The 17,953-nt window shown below is 47.2% G+C and overlaps 6 non-coding genes and 1 pseudogene across 6 annotated transcripts; all 7 read right to left on the bottom strand.

Moving 5' to 3' along the window:
* Positions 1 to 1,779: 1,779 nt before the first annotated feature.
* On the bottom strand, positions 1,780 to 1,970 carry LOC130302069 (U2 spliceosomal RNA). Its single transcript, XR_008852380.1, has one exon. It is a non-coding gene; the product is annotated as a U2 spliceosomal RNA (small nuclear RNA).
* A 2,085-nt stretch (positions 1,971 to 4,055) lies between these two features.
* Positions 4,056 to 4,246, bottom strand: LOC130302070 (U2 spliceosomal RNA). The gene has a single exon (XR_008852381.1). It is a non-coding gene; the product is annotated as a U2 spliceosomal RNA (small nuclear RNA).
* Positions 4,247 to 6,339: 2,093 nt separating this feature from the next.
* LOC130302071 (U2 spliceosomal RNA) lies at positions 6,340 to 6,530 on the bottom strand. Its single transcript, XR_008852382.1, has one exon. It is a non-coding gene; the product is annotated as a U2 spliceosomal RNA (small nuclear RNA).
* Positions 6,531 to 8,669: 2,139 nt separating this feature from the next.
* On the bottom strand, positions 8,670 to 8,864 carry LOC130302101 (U2 spliceosomal RNA). Its single transcript, XR_008852411.1, has one exon. It is a non-coding gene; the product is annotated as a U2 spliceosomal RNA (small nuclear RNA).
* A 2,030-nt stretch (positions 8,865 to 10,894) lies between these two features.
* On the bottom strand, positions 10,895 to 11,085 carry LOC130302072 (U2 spliceosomal RNA). The gene has a single exon (XR_008852383.1). It is a non-coding gene; the product is annotated as a U2 spliceosomal RNA (small nuclear RNA).
* A 2,086-nt stretch (positions 11,086 to 13,171) lies between these two features.
* Positions 13,172 to 13,362, bottom strand: LOC130302074 (U2 spliceosomal RNA). The gene has a single exon (XR_008852384.1). It is a non-coding gene; the product is annotated as a U2 spliceosomal RNA (small nuclear RNA).
* A 2,095-nt stretch (positions 13,363 to 15,457) lies between these two features.
* On the bottom strand, positions 15,458 to 15,623 carry LOC130302104 (U2 spliceosomal RNA; annotated as a pseudogene).
* Positions 15,624 to 17,953: the final 2,330 nt, after the last annotated feature.

The following is a 17,953-nucleotide window of genomic DNA, read 5'->3' on the forward strand; positions in this document are numbered from 1 at the left end:
CACACACCTACCTTTGTTGCCTGCAGATGCCTCCTTGGCTGTCCCCAAACGGTATCAAACCAACACCCACGGGAAGCTGTAAGCATAGAGGACATGCCTGCACCCCATTGGACTTACCTGTGTGGGTTAAACCCGGGTTATTTGACAACCTATGGCGGTGATGGTTCTGCTCAGGCAGAGCAGTGCTGATGCTCCTCATAAAGCTGTCGCTGCTGTGAAGGTTCTAGGTGACATCACAAATCCCTATGGCTACATACACAACAAAGCTGGGTTGTTGTTGTTTACACTCTGCAAGGCCTGTGGAAGTGAGTGACATCATAGCACTGTAGTTCTGAGGGTTCTAGATGGATGCAACAATCTCCTGTTGCTTCTATGAAGGCCATAATAGACGACATCACCAAACAGCTCCATAGTCACATACACAGCAAAGGAGAGATGTTGTTTACACCTAGTGATGTCAGTGGTATTGAGTGACATCACAGCACAGTGCTAAGGCTCCTGGGCCTGGACACAGCAGCGGCTGCAATATCTCAACGGAGAATACGTTTATATATATGTGTGTGTGTGCGCGTATATATATATATATATATATATATATATATATATATTTCTCAGCCGAAATCACTTTTAAACCCATTTCCACCTTTTTTTCCCTTCTCTTCCTCTTACTTTTTTTTCACGTTTTTTTACGGTTTTCTCCTTTTCGCCTCTTTTCTGGGCGTATTATTCTTCTTTTTCTTCTTTTTTTTCGTCTAATGCATACCCCATCAGTGCAGCAATGCTTATTCAATACCGCCAGCAGATGGAGACACTGGGGGATAATTTTCTAAGGATTTATACTGATTTTTCCTGTCTGAATTTGTCGCACAGAAAGTTGCAGGCCAAATATGTGTGACATTTCTGCGACTTTAGCTTCTAGAGCATTTTTACAACATTATACATAGGTGCTGAATACATAAAAAGCGACTGTTCAGCGACAGACAAGTCGCATCGGCTGAAAGTAGGCGAGAATGTCAGTCCATGTTGGAGCAGGTTTAGATACAGTCTAAAGTATAGATCTCAAAGTCTGTGCACAGAATTTAGCAAGGGCCTCGCACCTTCTGATGCATCAGGTAGGTGCACAATAGCATAGCCTAACCCTCTGTACTTTGGTCTATATTGATGCGGGACATAGACAGCCAGCTGATGACCAATCCATTAGTGCAATGGATGGCTGGAAGCATTTGTCTTTGCCTTTGCAATACCACAGAAGCAATGCATGGTCAATGTACAGCAATGACACACCTGTGTGAACAGCCAGGAGACCCCCCCCCCCCCCCCCCATGTTATGTTACATAGTTACATAGTTAGTACGGTCGAAAAAAGACATATGTCCATCAAGTTCAACCAGGGAATTAAGGGGTAGGGGTGTGGCGCGATATTGGGGAAGGGATGAGATTTTATATTTCTTCATAAGCATTAATCTTATTTTGTCAATTAGGAACATTCAGCACCCACCCGCTATCAAGGCAGCTGCCTATCATGTCATGCCCTACCTGCACAGGTGTGCTGGCTACTCAAATGATCCAATTAAGGAGGCCATTTAGTCAGCAGCAGCAGAAGTCCTGTGCCTGGACGCTCCAACAGCGGCCAGACACAAGCAGAAGCAGCAGAAGCAGCAGCAGCACCACCTTTTGTTTTTTGGCTGCAGCAGCAGCAAGGCCCACAGGGCTGGCTAGCTGGCTAGCCAGCAAGCAGGTAGCAATGAAAGTAGGAATCTTTCTTTTTAACCCTGTAAGGGGGTGGTGCACTGTACCCGAAGATACTGCCATATCGGGTCAATGCATAGGGCGACGGAAGCAAGCTTCGAAATCGGCCCCCGTTCTCAAAAATCCATTTAATATATGGTCCCCAGATAGGGGACGTATCAGATATTAAACTGATAAGAACAGATACTACACTTGATCTTAGCCAAAAGGCCGAGAAGCGATAACCGTGAAAGGGGCGGGCCCAACAAGGTGCCCTTCATGGGCACTATCACTGCTTGCTGTCAGGGAGGCTGCCAGACAATTTTCCATGCACACTCTGGGCTGGGGGGCAGTCAACCACCAGTACACACAGCAGAACCTAAACCCATACCATTATTGCTAAGCAGCAAGACAGGGGCCCATTGCACTCCCACGGGGCCTTTTTAAATGCAATCCATAACCCGGATTTGCCAGGAACCCTTCTTACTCCTCCTACTTGCATGTGACACTGGGCTTAGGATCTGCATAGGAAACACACACACAAGCACACACCTACCTTTGTTGCCTGCAGATGCCTCCTTGGCTGTCCCCAAACGGTATCAAACCAACACCCACGGGAAGCTGTAAGCATAGAGGACATGCCTGCACCCCATTGGACTTACCTGTGTGGGTTAAACCCGGGTTATTTGACAACCTATGGCGGTGATGGTTCTGCTCAGGCAGAGCAGTGCTGATGCTCCTCATAAAGCTGTCGCTGCTGTGAAGGTTCTAGGTGACATCACAAATCCCTATGGTTACATACACAACAAAGCTGGGTTGTTGTTGTTTACACTCTGCAAGGCCTGTGGAAGTGAGTGACATCATAGCACTGTAGTTCTGAGGGTTCTAGATGGATGCAACAATCTCCTGTTGCTTCTATGAAGGCCATAATAGACGACATCACCAAACAGCTCCATAGTCACATACACAGCAAAGGAGAGATGTTGTTTACACCTAGTGATGTCAGTGGTATTGAGTGACATCACAGCACAGTGCTAAGGCTCCTGGGCCTGGACACAGCAGCGGCTGCAATATCTCAACGGAGAATACGTTTATATATATGTGTGTGTGTGCGCGTATATATATATATATATATATATATATATATATATTTCTCAGCCGAAATCACTTTTAAACCCATTTCCACCTTTTTTTCCCTTCTCTTCCTCTTACTTTTTTTTCACGTTTTTTTACGTTTTTCTCCTTTTCGCCTCTTTTCTGGGCGTATTATTCTTCTTTTTCTTCTTTTTTTTCGTCTAATGCATACCCCATCAGTGCAGCAATGCTTATTCAATACCGCCAGCAGATGGAGACACTGGGGGATAATTTTCTAAGGATTTATACTGATTTTTCCTGTCTGAATTTGTCGCACAGAAAGTTGCAGGCCAAATATGTGTGACATTTCTGCGACTTTAGCTTCTAGAGCATTTTTACAACATTATACATAGGTGCTGAATACATAAAAAGCGACTGTTCAGCGACAGACAAGTCGCATCGGCTGAAAGTAGGCCAGAATGTCAGTCCATGTTGGAGCAGGTTTAGATACAGTCTAAAGTATAGATCTCAAAGTCTGTGCACAGAATTAAGCAAGGGCCTCGCACCTTCTGATGCATCAGGTAGGTGCACAATAGCATAGCCTAACCCTCTGTACTTTGGTCTATATTGATGCGGGACATAGACAGCCAGCTGATGACCAATCCATTAGTGCAATGGATGGCTGGAAGCATTTGTCTTTGCCTTTGCAATACCACAGAAGCAATGCATGGTCAATGTACAGCAATGACACACCTGTGTGAACAGCCAGGAGACCCCCCCCCCCCCCCCCCATGTTATGTTACATAGTTACATAGTTAGTACGGTCGAAAAAAGACATATGTCCATCAAGTTCAACCAGGGAATTAAGGGGTAGGGGTGTGGCGCGATATTGGGGAAGGGATGAGATTTTATATTTCTTCATAAGCATTAATCTTATTTTGTCAATTAGGAACATTCAGCACCCACCCGCTATCAAGGCAGCTGCCTATCATGTCATGCCCTACCTGCACAGGTGTGCTGGCTACTCAAATGATCCAATTAAGGAGGCCATTTAGTCAGCAGCAGTAGAAGTCCTGTGCCTGGACGCTCCAACAGCGGCCAGACACAAGCAGAAGCAGAAGCAGCAGAAGCAGCAGCAGCACCACCTTTTGTTTTTTGGCTGCAGCAGCAGCAAGGCCCACAGGGCTGGCTAGCTGGCTAGCCAGCAAGCAGGTAGCAATGAAAGTAGGAATCTTTCTTTTTAACCCTGTAAGGGGGTGGTGCACTGTACCCGAAGATACTGCCATATCGGGTCAATGCATAGGGCGACGGAAGCAAGCTTCGAAATCGGCCCCCGTTCTCAAAAATCCATTTAATATATGGTCCCCAGATAGGGGACGTATCAGATATTAAACTGATAAGAACAGATACTACACTTGATCTTAGCCAAAAGGCCGAGAAGCGATAACCGTGAAAGGGGCGGGCCCAACAAGGTGCCCTTCATGGGCACTATCACTGCTTGCTGTCAGGGAGGCTGCCAGACAATTTTCCATGCACACTCTGGGCTGGGGGGCAGTCAACCACCAGTACACACAGCAGAACCTAAACCCATACCATTATTGCTAAGCAGCAAGACAGGGGCCCATTGCACTCCCACGGGGCCTTTTTAAATGCAATCCATAACCCGGATTTGCCAGGAACCCTTCTTACTCCTCCTACTTGCATGTGACACTGGGCTTAGGATCTGCATAGGAAACACACACACAAGCACACACCTACCTTTGTTGCCTGCAGATGCCTCCTTGGCTGTCCCCAAACGGTATCAAACTAACACCCACGGGAAGCTGTAAGCATAGAGGACATGCCTGCACCCCATTGGACTTACCTGTGTGGGTTAAACCCGGGTTATTTGACAACCTATGGCGGTGATGGTTCTGCTCAGGCAGAGCAGTGCTGATGCTCCTCATAAAGCTGTCGCTGCTGTGAAGGTTCTAGGTGACATCACAAATCCCTATGGTTACATACACAACAAAGCTGGGTTGTTGTTGTTTACACTCTGCAAGGCCTGTGGAAGTGAGTGACATCATAGCACTGTAGTTCTGAGGGTTCTAGATGGATGCAACAATCTCCTGTTGCTTCTATGAAGGCCATAATAGACGACATCACCAAACAGCTCCATAGTCACATACACAGCAAAGGAGAGATGTTGTTTACACCTAATGATGTCAGTGGTATTGAGTGACATCACAGCACAGTGCTAAGGCTCCTGGGCCTGGACACAGCAGCGGCTGCAATATCTCAACGGAGAATACGTTTATATATATGTGTGTGTGTGCGCGTATATATATATATATATATATATATATATATATATATATATATTTCTCCGCCGAAATCACTTTTAAACCCATTTCCACCTTTTTTTCCCTTCTCTTCCTCTTACTTTTTTTTCACGTTTTTTTACGTTTTTCTCCTTTTCGCCTCTTTTCTGGGCGTATTATTCTTCTTTTTCTTCTTTTTTTTCGTCTAATGCATACCCCATCAGTGCAGCAATGCTTATTCAATACCGCCAGCAGATGGAGACACTGGGGGATAATTTTCTAAGGATTTATACTGATTTTTCCTGTCTGAATTTGTCGCACAGAAAGTTGCAGGCCAAATATGTGTGACATTTCTGCGACTTTAGCTTCTAGAGCATTTTTACAACATTATACATAGGTGCTGAATACATAAAAAGCGACTGTTCAGCGACAGACAAGTCGCATCGGCTGAAAGTAGGCCAGAATGTCAGTCCATGTTGGAGCAGGTTTAGATACAGTTTAAAGTATAGATCTCAAAGTCTGTGCACAGAATTTAGCAAGGGCCTCGCACCTTCTGATGCATCAGGTAGGTGCACAATAGCATAGCCTAACCCTCTGTACTTTGGTCTATATTGATGCGGGACATAGACAGCCAGCTGATGACCAATCCATTAGTGCAATGGATGGCTGGAAGCATTTGTCTTTGCCTTTGCAATACCACAGAAGCAATGCATGGTCAATGTACAGCAATGACACACCTGTGTGAACAGCCAGGAGACCCCCCCCCCCCCCCATGTTATGTTACATAGTTACATAGTTAGTACGGTCGAAAAAAGACATATGTCCATCAAGTTCAACCAGGGAATTAAGGGGTAGGGGTGTGGCGCGATATTGGGGAAGGGATGAGATTTTATATTTCTTCATAAGCATTAATCTTATTTTGTCAATTAGGAACATTCAGCACCCACCCGCTATCAAGGCAGCTGCCTATCATGTCATGCCTTACCTGCACAGGTGTGCTGGCTACTCAAATGATCCAATTAAGGAGGCCATTTAGTCAGCAGCAGCAGAAGTCCTGTGCCTGGACGCTCCAACAGCGGCCAGACACAAGCAGAAGCAGAAGCAGCAGAAGCAGCAGCAGCAGCACCACCTTTTGTTTTTTGGCTGCAGCAACAGCAAGGCCCACAGGGCTGGCTAGCTGGCTAGCCAGCAAGCAGGTAGCAATGAAAGTAGGAATCTTTCTTTTTAACCCTGTAAGGGGGTGGTGCACTGTACCCGAAGATACTGCCATATCGGGTCAATGCATAGGGCGACGGAAGCAAGCTTCGAAATCGGCCCCCGTTCTCAAAAATCCATTTAATATATGGTCCCCAGATAGGGGACGTATCAGATATTAAACTGATAAGAACAGATACTACACTTGATCTTAGCCAAAAGGCCGAGAAGCGATAACCGTGAAAGGGGCGGGCCCAACAAGGTGCCCTTCATGGGCACTATCACTGCTTGCTGTCAGGGAGGCTGCCAGACAATTTTCCATGCACACTCTGGGCTGGGGGGCAGTCAACCACCAGTACACACAGCAGAACCTAAACCCATACCATTATTGCTAAGCAGCAAGACAGGGGCCCATTGCACTCCCACGGGGCCTTTTTAAATGCAATCCATAACCCGGATTTGCCAGGAACCCTTCTTACTCCTCCTACTTGCATGTGACACTGGGCTTAGGATCTGCATAGGAAACACACACACAAGCACACACCTACCTTTGTTGCCTGCAGATGCCTCCTTGGCTGTCACCAAACGGTATCAAACCAACACCCACGGGAAGCTGTAAGCATAGAGGACATGCCTGCACCCCATTGGACTTACCTGTGTGGGTTAAACCCGGGTTATTTGACAACCTATGGCGGTGATGGTTCTGCTCAGGCAGAGCAGTGCTGATGCTCCTCATAAAGCTGTCGCTGCTGTGAAGGTTCTAGGTGACATCACAAATCCCTATGGTTACATACACAACAAAGCTGGGTTGTTATTGTTTACACTCTGCAAGGCCTGTGGAAGTGAGTGACATCATAGCACTGTAGTTCTGAGGGTTCTAGATGGATGCAACAATCTCCTGTTGCTTCTATGAAGGCCATAATAGACGACATCACCAAACAGCTCCATAGTCACATACACAGCAAAGGAGAGATGTTGTTTACACCTAGTGATGTCAGTGGTATTGAGTGACATCACAGCACAGTGCTAAGGCTCCTGGGCCTGGACACAGCAGCGGCTGCAATATCTCAACGGAGAATACGTTTATATATATGTGTGTGTGTGCGCGTATATATATATATATATATATATATATATATATATATATTTCTCCGCCGAAATCACTTTTAAACCCATTTCCACCTTTTTTTCCCTTCTCTTCCTCTTACTTTTTTTTCACGTTTTTTTACGTTTTTCTCCTTTTCGCCTCTTTTCTGGGCGTATTATTCTTCTTTTTCTTCTTTTTTTTCGTCTAATGCATACCCCATCAGTGCAGCAATGCTTATTCAATACCGCCAGCAGATGGAGACACTGGGGGATAATTTTCTAAGGATTTATACTGATTTTTCCTGTCTGAATTTGTCGCACAGAAAGTTGCAGGCCAAATATGTGTGACATTTCTGCGACTTTAGCTTCTAGAGCATTTTTACAACATTATACATAGGTGCTGAATACATAAAAAGCGACTGTTCAGCGACAGACAAGTCGCATCGGCTGAAAGTAGGCCAGAATGTCAGTCCATGTTGGAGCAGGTTTAGATACAGTCTAAAGTATAGATCTCAAAGTCTGTGCACAGAATTTAGCAAGGGCCTCGCACCTTCTGATGCATCAGGTAGGTGCACAATAGCATAGCCTAACCCTCTGTACTTTGGTCTATATTGATGCGGGACATAGACAGCCAGCTGATGACCAATCCATTAGTGCAATGGATGGCTGGAAGCATTTGTCTTTGCCTTTGCAATACCACAGAAGCAATGCATGGTCATTGCAATACCACAGAAGCAATGCATGGTCAATGTACAGCAATGACACACCTGTGTGAACAGTCAGGAGACCCCCCCCCCCCCCATGTTATGTTACATAGTTACATAGTTAGTACGGGTCGAAACAAAGACATATGTCCATCAAGTTCAACCAGGGAATTAAGGGGTAGGGGTGTGGCGCGATATTGGGGAAGGGATGAGATTTTATATTTCTTCATAAGCATTAAATCTTATTTTGTCAACTTAGGAAACATTCAGAGCACCCACGCCGCTATCAAGCGCAGCTGTCTATCATGTCATGCCCTACCCTGCACAGGTGTGCTGGGCTAGCTCAAATGATCCAATTAAGGAGGCCATTTAGTCCAGCAGCAGCAGAAAGTCCTGTGCCTTGGACGCGTCCAACAGCGGCCAGACACAAGCAGAAGCAGAAGCAGCAGACAGAAGCAGCAGCAGCACCACCTTTTGTTTTTTGGCTGCAGCAGCAGCAAGGCCCACAGGGCTGGCCTAGCTGGCTAGCCAGCAAGCAGGTAGCAATGAAAGTAGGAAATCTTCTTCTTTTTAACCCTGTAAGGGGGTGGTGCACTGTACCCCGAAGATACTGCCATAATCGGGTCAATGCATAGGGCGACGGAAGCAAGCTTCGAAATCGGCCCCCGTTCTGCAAAAATCCCATTTAATATATGGTCCCCAGATAGGGGACGTATCAGATATTAAACTGATAAGAACAGATACTACACTTGATCTTAGCCAAAAGGCCGAGAAGCGATAACCGTGAAAGGGGGCGGGCCCAACAAGGTGCACCCTTCATGGGCACTATCACTGCTTGGTGTCAGGGAGGCTGCCAGACAATTTTCCATGCACACTCTGGGCTGGGGGGCAGTCAACCACCAGTACACACAGCAGAACCTAAACCCATACCATTATTGCTAAGCAGCAAGACAGGGGCCCATTGCACTCCCACGGGGCCTTTTTAAATGCAATCCATAACCCGGATTTGCCAGGAACCCTTCTTACTCCTCCTACTTGCATGTGACACTGGGCTTAGGATCTGCATAGGAAACACCACACACAAGCACACACCTACCTTTGTTTGCCCTGCAGATGCCTCCTTGGCTGTCCCCAAACGGTATCAAACCAACACGCCACGGGAAGCTGTAAGCATAGAGGACATGCCTGCACCCCATTGGACTTACCTGTGTGGGTTAAACCGCGGGTTATTTGACCAACCTATGGCGGTGATGGTTCTGCTCAGGCAGAGCAGTGCTGATGCTCCTCATAAAGCTGTCGCTGCTGTGAAGGTTCTAGGTGACATCACAAATTCCCTATGGTTACCATACACAACAAAGCTGGGTTGTTGTTGTTTACACTCTGCAAGGCCTGTGGAAGTGAGTGACATCATAGCACTGGTAGTTCTGAGGGTTCTAGATGGATGCAACAATCTCCTGTTGCTTCTATGAAGGCCATAATAGACGACATCACCAACAGCTCCATAGTCACATACACAGCAAAGGAGAGATGTTGTTTACACCTAGTGATGTCCAGTGGTATTGAGTGACATCACAGCACAGTGCTAAGGCTCCTGGGCTATATATATATATATATATATATATATATATATATATTTCTCAGCCGAAATCACTTTTAAACCCATTTCCACCTTTTTTTCCCTTCTCTTCCTCTTACTTTTTTTTCACGTTTTTTTACGGTTTTCTCCTTTTCGCCTCTTTTCTGGGCGTATTATTCTTCTTTTTCTTCTTTTTTTTCGTCTAATGCATACCCCATCAGTGCAGCAATGCTTATTCAATACCGCCAGCAGATGGAGACACTGGGGGATAATTTTCTAAGGATTTATACTGATTTTTCCTGTCTGAATTTGTCGCACAGAAAGTTGCAGGCCAAATATGTGTGACATTTCTGCGACTTTAGCTTCTAGAGCATTTTTACAACATTATACATAGGTGCTGAATACATAAAAAGCGACTGTTCAGCGACAGACAAGTCGCATCGGCTGAAAGTAGGCGAGAATGTCAGTCCATGTTGGAGCAGGTTTAGATACAGTCTAAAGTATAGATCTCAAAGTCTGTGCACAGAATTTAGCAAGGGCCTCGCACCTTCTGATGCATCAGGTAGGTGCACAATAGCATAGCCTAACCCTCTGTACTTTGGTCTATATTGATGCGGGACATAGACAGCCAGCTGATGACCAATCCATTAGTGCAATGGATGGCTGGAAGCATTTGTCTTTGCCTTTGCAATACCACAGAAGCAATGCATGGTCAATGTACAGCAATGACACACCTGTGTGAACAGCCAGGAGACCCCCCCCCCCCCCCCATGTTATGTTACATAGTTACATAGTTAGTACGGTCGAAAAAAGACATATGTCCATCAAGTTCAACCAGGGAATTAAGGGGTAGGGGTGTGGCGCGATATTGGGGAAGGGATGAGATTTTATATTTCTTCATAAGCATTAATCTTATTTTGTCAATTAGGAACATTCAGCACCCACCCGCTATCAAGGCAGCTGCCTATCATGTCATGCCCTACCTGCACAGGTGTGCTGGCTACTCAAATGATCCAATTAAGGAGGCCATTTAGTCAGCAGCAGCAGAAGTCCTGTGCCTGGACGCTCCAACAGCGGCCAGACACAAGCAGAAGCAGAAGCAGCAGAAGCAGCAGCAGCACCACCTTTTGTTTTTTGGCTGCAGCAGCAGCAAGGCCCACAGGGCTGGCTAGCTGGCTAGCCAGCAAGCAGGTAGCAATGAAAGTAGGAATCTTTCTTTTTAACCCTGTAAGGGGGTGGTGCACTGTACCCGAAGATACTGCCATATCGGGTCAATGCATAGGGCGACGGAAGCAAGCTTCGAAATCGGCCCCCGTTCTCAAAAATCCATTTAATATATGGTCCCCAGATAGGGGACGTATCAGATATTAAACTGATAAGAACAGATACTACACTTGATCTTAGCCAAAAGGCCGAGAAGCGATAACTGTGAAAGGGGCGGGCCCAACAAGGTGCCCTTCATGGGCACTATCACTGCTTGCTGTCAGGGAGGCTGCCAGACAATTTTCCATGCACACTCTGGGCTGGGGGGCAGTCAACCACCAGTACACACAGCAGAACCTAAACCCATACCATTATTGCTAAGCAGCAAGACAGGGGCCCATTGCACTCCCACGGGGCCTTTTTAAATGCAATCCATAACCCGGATTTGCCAGGAACCCTTCTTACTCCTCCTACTTGCATGTGACACTGGGCTTAGGATCTGCATAGGAAACACACACACAAGCACACACCTACCTTTGTTGCCTGCAGATGCCTCCTTGGCTGTCCCCAAACGGTATCAAACCAACACCCACGGGAAGCTGTAAGCATAGAGGACATGCCTGCACCCCATTGGACTTACCTGTGTGGGTTAAACCCGGGTTATTTGACAACCTATGGCGGTGATGGTTCTGCTCAGGCAGAGCAGTGCTGATGCTCCTCATAAAGCTGTCGCTGCTGTGAAGGTTCTAGGTGACATCACAAATCCCTATGGTTACATACACAACAAAGCTGGGTTGTTGTTGTTTACACTCTGCAAGGCCTGTGGAAGTGAGTGACATCATAGCACTGTAGTTCTGAGGGTTCTAGATGGATGCAACAATCTCCTGTTGCTTCTATGAAGGCCATAATAGACGACATCACCAAACAGCTCCATAGTCACATACACAGCAAAGGAGAGATGTTGTTTACACCTAGTGATGTCAGTGGTATTGAGTGACATCACAGCACAGTGCTAAGGCTCCTGGGCCTGGACACAGCAGCGGCTGCAATATCTCAACGGAGAATACGTTTATATATATGTGTGTGTGTGCGCGTATATATATATATATATATATATATATATATATATATATATATATATATTTCTCCGCCGAAATCACTTTTAAACCCATTTCCACCTTTTTTTCCCTTCTCTTCCTCTTACTTTTTTTTCACGTTTTTTTACGTTTTTCTCCTTTTCGCCTCTTTTCTGGGCGTATTATTCTTCTTTTTCTTCTTTTTTTTCGTCTAATGCATACCCCATCAGTGCAGCAATGCTTATTCAATACCGCCAGCAGATGGAGACACTGGGGGATAATTTTCTAAGGATTTATACTGATTTTTCCTGTCTGAATTTGTCGCACAGAAAGTTGCAGGCCAAATATGTGTGACATTTCTGCGACTTTAGCTTCTAGAGCATTTTTACAACATTATACATAGGTGCTGAATACATAAAAAGCGACTGTTCAGCGACAGACAAGTCGCATCGGCTGAAAGTAGGCCAGAATGTCAGTCCATGTTGGAGCAGGTTTAGATACAGTCTAAAGTATAGATCTCAAAGTCTGTGCACAGAATTTAGCAAGGGCCTCGCACCTTCTGATGCATCAGGTAGGTGCACAATAGCATAGCCTAACCCTCTGTACTTTGGTCTATATTGATGCGGGACATAGACAGCCAGCTGATGACCAATCCATTAGTGCAATGGATGGCTGGAAGCATTTGTCTTTGCCTTTGCAATACCACAGAAGCAATGCATGGTCAATGTACAGCAATGACACACCTGTGTGAACAGCCAGGAGACCCCCCCCCCCCCCATGTTATGTTACATAGTTACATAGTTAGTACGGTCGAAAAAAGACATATGTCCATCAAGTTCAACCAGGGAATTAAGGGGTAGGGGTGTGGCGCGATATTGGGGAAGGGATGAGATTTTATATTTCTTCATAAGCATTAATCTTATTTTGTCAATTAGGAACATTCAGCACCCACCCGCTATCAAGGCAGCTGCCTATCATGTCATGCCCTACCTGCACAGGTGTGCTGGCTACTCAAATGATCCAATTAAGGAGGCCATTTAGTCAGCAGCAGCAGAAGTCCTGTGCCTGGACGCTCCAACAGCGGCCAGACACAAGCAGAAGCAGAAGCAGCAGCAGCACCACCTTTTGTTTTTTGGCTGCAGCAGCAGCAAGGCCCACAGGGCTGGCTAGCTGGCTAGCCAGCAAGCAGGTAGCAATGAAAGTAGGAATCTTTCTTTTTAACCCTGTAAGGGGGTGGTGCACTGTACCCGAAGATACTGCCATATCGGGTCAATGCATAGGGCGACGGAAGCAAGCTTCGAAATCGGCCCCCGTTCTCAAAAATCCATTTAATATATGGTCCCCAGATAGGGGACGTATCAGATATTAAACTGATAAGAACAGATACTACACTTGATCTTAGCCAAAAGGCCGAGAAGCGATAACCGTGAAAGGGGCGGGCCCAACAAGGTGCCCTTCATGGGCACTATCACTGCTTGCTGTCAGGGAGGCTGCCAGACAATTTTCCATGCACACTCTGGGCTGGGGGGCAGTCAACCACCAGTACACACAGCAGAACCTAAACCCATACCATTATTGCTAAGCAGCAAGACAGGGGCCCATTGCACTCCCACGGGGCCTTTTTAAATGCAATCCATAACCCGGATTTGCCAGGAACCCTTCTTACTCCTCCTACTTGCATGTGACACTGGGCTTAGGATCTGCATAGGAAACACACACACAAGCACACACCTACCTTTGTTGCCTGCAGATGCCTCCTTGGCTGTCCCCAAACGGTATCAAACCAACACCCACGGGAAGCTGTAAGCATAGAGGACATGCCTGCACCCCATTGGACTTACCTGTGTGGGTTAAACCCGGGTTATTTGACAACCTATGGCGGTGATGGTTCTGCTCAGGCAGAGCAGTGCTGATGCTCCTCATAAAGCTGTCGCTGCTGTGAAGGTTCTAGGTGACATCACAAATCCCTATGGTTACATACACAACAAAGCTGGGTTGTTGTTGTTTACACTCTGCAAGGCCTGTGGAAGTGAGTGACATCATAGCACTGTAGTTCTGAGGGTTCTAGATGGATGCAACAATCTCCTGTTGCTTCTATGAAGGCCATAATAGACGACATCACCAAACAGCTCCATAGTCACATACACAGCAAAGGAGAGATGTTGTTTACACCTAGTGATGTCAGTGGTATTGAGTGACATCACAGCACAGTGCTAAGGCTCCTGGGCCTGGACACAGCAGCGGCTGCAATATCTCAACGGAGAATACGTTTATATATATGTGTGTGTGTGCGCGTATATATATATATATATATATATATATATATATATATATATATATATTTCTCCGCTGAAATCACTTTTAAACCCATTTCCACCTTTTTTTCCCTTCTCTTCCTCTTACTTTTTTTTCACGTTTTTTTACGTTTTTCTCCTTTTCGCCTCTTTTCTGGGCGTATTATTCTTCTTTTTCTTCTTTTTTTTCGTCTAATGCATACCCCATCAGTGCAGCAATGCTTATTCAATACCGCCAGCAGATGGAGACACTGGGGGATAATTTTCTAAGGATTTATACTGATTTTTCCTGTCTGAATTTGTCGCACAGAAAGTTGCAGGCCAAATATGTGTGACATTTCTGCGACTTTAGCTTCTAGAGCATTTTTACAACATTATACATAGGTGCTGAATACATAAAAAGCGACTGTTCAGCGACAGACAAGTCGCATCGGCTGAAAGTAGGCCAGAATGTCAGTCCATGTTGGAGCAGGTTTAGATACAGTCTAAAGTATAGATCTCAAAGTCTGTGCACAGAATTTAGCAAGGGCCTCGCACCTTCTGATGCATCAGGTAGGTGCACAATAGCATAGCCTAACCCTCTGTACTTTGGTCTATATTGATGCGGGACATAGACAGCCAGCTGATGACCAATCCATTAGTGCAATGGATGGCTGGAAGCATTTGTCTTTGCCTTTGCAATACCACAGAAGCAATGCATGGTCAATGTACAGCAATGACACACCTGTGTGAACAGCCAGGAGACCCCCCCCCCCCCCCCATGTTATGTTACATAGTTACATAGTTAGTACGGTCGAAAAAAGACATATGTCCATCAAGTTCAACCAGGGAATTAAGGGGTAGGGGTGTGGCGCGATATTGGGGAAGGGATGAGATTTTATATTTCTTCATAAGCATTAATCTTATTTTGTCAATTAGGAACATTCAGCACCCACCCGCTATCAAGGCAGCTGCCTATCATGTCATGCCCTACCTGCACAGGTGTGCTGGCTACTCAAATGATCCAATTAAGGAGGCCATTTAGTCAGCAGCAGCAGAAGTCCTGTGCCTGGACGCTCCAACAGCGGCCAGACACAAGCAGAAGCAGAAGCAGCAGAAGCAGCAGCAGCACCACCTTTTGTTTTTTGGCTGCAGCAGCAGCAAGGCCCACAGGGCTGGCTAGCTGGCTAGCCAGCAAGCAGGTAGCAATGAAAGTAGGAATCTTTCTTTTTAACCCTGTAAGGGGGTGGTGCACTGTACCCGAAGATACTGCCATATCGGGTCAATGCATAGGGCGACGGAAGCAAGCTTCGAAATCGGCCCCCGTTCTCAAAAATCCATTTAATATATGGTCCCCAGATAGGGGACGTATCAGATATTAAACTGATAAGAACAGATTGAAAGAGCTTTATTTACCGTTCAGTCATTACAAGTCGTACAATAAATTACAGTCACACAATGCATGATAGTACAATACACAGCAAAGGTTCCCTAAGCTATACATCGCACACCATGCTACTCTAACATTCAGCTCAATCCTGCAATAGAAAGGCACAAGAGATCAAACAAAAACCAAATAATACAATCTGTGATCGGGGTAGGGGTGTGGGCGACTATGTGGGGGTAGGGAGGGGGCGGATCACAGGGCCAAACTGTTGGGCTGTATCTTCAGGGAGACATGGGAGAAGGAGAGGGGTCTTCACTCCTCTTCTTCCTCATCAACGGCCGAGCTGTCCAAGATGGAATAGTCTCTAAGCAGGTTCTTGATGAACCTGCGGCAGTCCCGGACGGACATGTTTTCCCTGTTGATCACGAGGCGGTTCCTGGCAAGCCACACTGCGTCCTTAAAACAGTTCATAAGGCGCCAGGCCTCCTGGATGGCCTCCACGTCGTGGGTCCCAGGGAACAGGCCGTTAAGCACCGAATGGTACGATAGGCAGCTCCTGGGGACTGAGTCTCTGAGTTCATGTTCTAGGGCGTCCAACAGACCCTGTGCAAAGGGGCACTGCCAAAACACGTGGAAAGATGTTTCCTCCACGTAGGGGCAACGGGGGCAGTACCGGGTCTTGCACAGGTTGCGGGCATGCATGAATGACCTGAGAGAGAGACCTCCCATGACGGCCATCCACGACAAGTCCTTGTGTCCATTGGTAAGCCGCTTTGAGGCCACATTGTTCCAAACTGTCTCTGCAGTGGCTGCGGGGAGTCCCGGAACCAGCTCGGTCAAGTCCTTAGCTCGGATGAGCTTGTGGATTGTCTTCGGCTTCCATAGGTCGGGTTTCAGTCCTTCCAGCTGGTGCTCCCTCACAAACCGGACAACATCCCCATAGAACCAGGGAGTGTTCCAGTTGTAAGGGATGGAGCTGTCCCACTTGTCCCAGCCCAGCTGTCTCCAGAGGGGCATGAGAAGCAAGCGAGACATGGACCTGCCCGCTGAGCCAGTCTTTTCAACAAGAGTCCGCTGCACCGTGACACATGCAAAGGAGGCCCTCAGCAGAGCGGGGATGTCGGGTATTCCCTTCCCACCCTTGCGGGGTTCCTTGTACATCACGGTCCTCTTGACTCTGTCCATTTTGCCCCAGACGAAGCCAAACACTGTCCGGGTGATGGCCTTGCAAACGGTGGTATGGGGAGGCCAGGCCTGTGCGGTATATTGGAGCACAGGTAAAACTTCACTCCGCAGGACAAGTGCCTTGCCTTCCATCGTGAGCTTTCTGGAGCTCCACAGTCCGATCTTCGAGTTTATCCTTCCTAGTCGGTCTTGCCAGGACTTAAGGGCCGCTCCTTCCTTCCCGAACCAGACTCCAAGAATTTGAATGAAGTCCGGCTTAATAGTAAAGGGGAAGGGGGCGGAAGAAGCCAGGTGCCATTCCCCGAAGAGCATGGCCTCCGACTTCCCGCAGTTGACTTTTGCCCCCGAAGCTCTGCCGAAGTCCTCGCAGGTCTGGACGAGTGCAGTCACCGAACGCTGGTCAGCGCAGAAGACGGTCACGTCGTCCATGTAGAGCGAGCACTTGACCTCGTGGCGATCTGGTCCTGGTGCGGTGATCCCTCTGATCTCTCCATTCTGCCGGATAGTCTCAGCGAAGAGCTCTATAACACAAACAAAAAGGAGAGGTGAAAGAGGGCAGCCTTGTCTAACCCCTGAAAGAATAGAAAAGGGGTCAGTCTTCCAGCCGTTCACCAACACCGTGCTGTAAATGTCAAAATACATAACGTTAACAAAAGAGCAAAACATCTTCCCCAGACCCAGCCTGCGCAAAACCCTGTCCATGAATGCGTGGGAGACACGGTCGAACGCCTTCTCCTGATCTAAGCTGACCAGGGCGGCGCGGCCCCCGCGGTCCTGGATGTAATGGACCGTGTCTCTCACAAGGGCAAGGCTGTCGGCAATCCTGCGGCCAGGAATGCTGCAGGTCTGGTCCGGATGGACGATCTGCCCCATGACAGGTTTCAGCCTGTTGGCCAGCACCTTGGCGAGGATCTTGTAGTCCACGTTCAAGAGAGAGATGGGACGCCAGTTTTTCAGGTCACATCTCTCCCCCTTCCGCTTATACAAGATCGTGATCATCCCTTCCCTCAACGACGGAGGCATTCTGCCCCCCACCACCATCTCCTCGTACACCTCCAACAGGTCCGGACAGATCAGGTCACCCAGCGCTACGTAGAGCTCGGCCGGGAGACCGTCACTGCCCGGGGTCCTGCCGGGCTTAAAGGATTTAGCGGCAGAGAGCAGCTCC

This window comes from Hyla sarda, unplaced genomic scaffold, assembly GCF_029499605.1.
Source record: "Hyla sarda isolate aHylSar1 unplaced genomic scaffold, aHylSar1.hap1 scaffold_1150, whole genome shotgun sequence".
NCBI lineage: Eukaryota > Metazoa > Chordata > Amphibia > Anura > Hylidae > Hyla > Hyla sarda.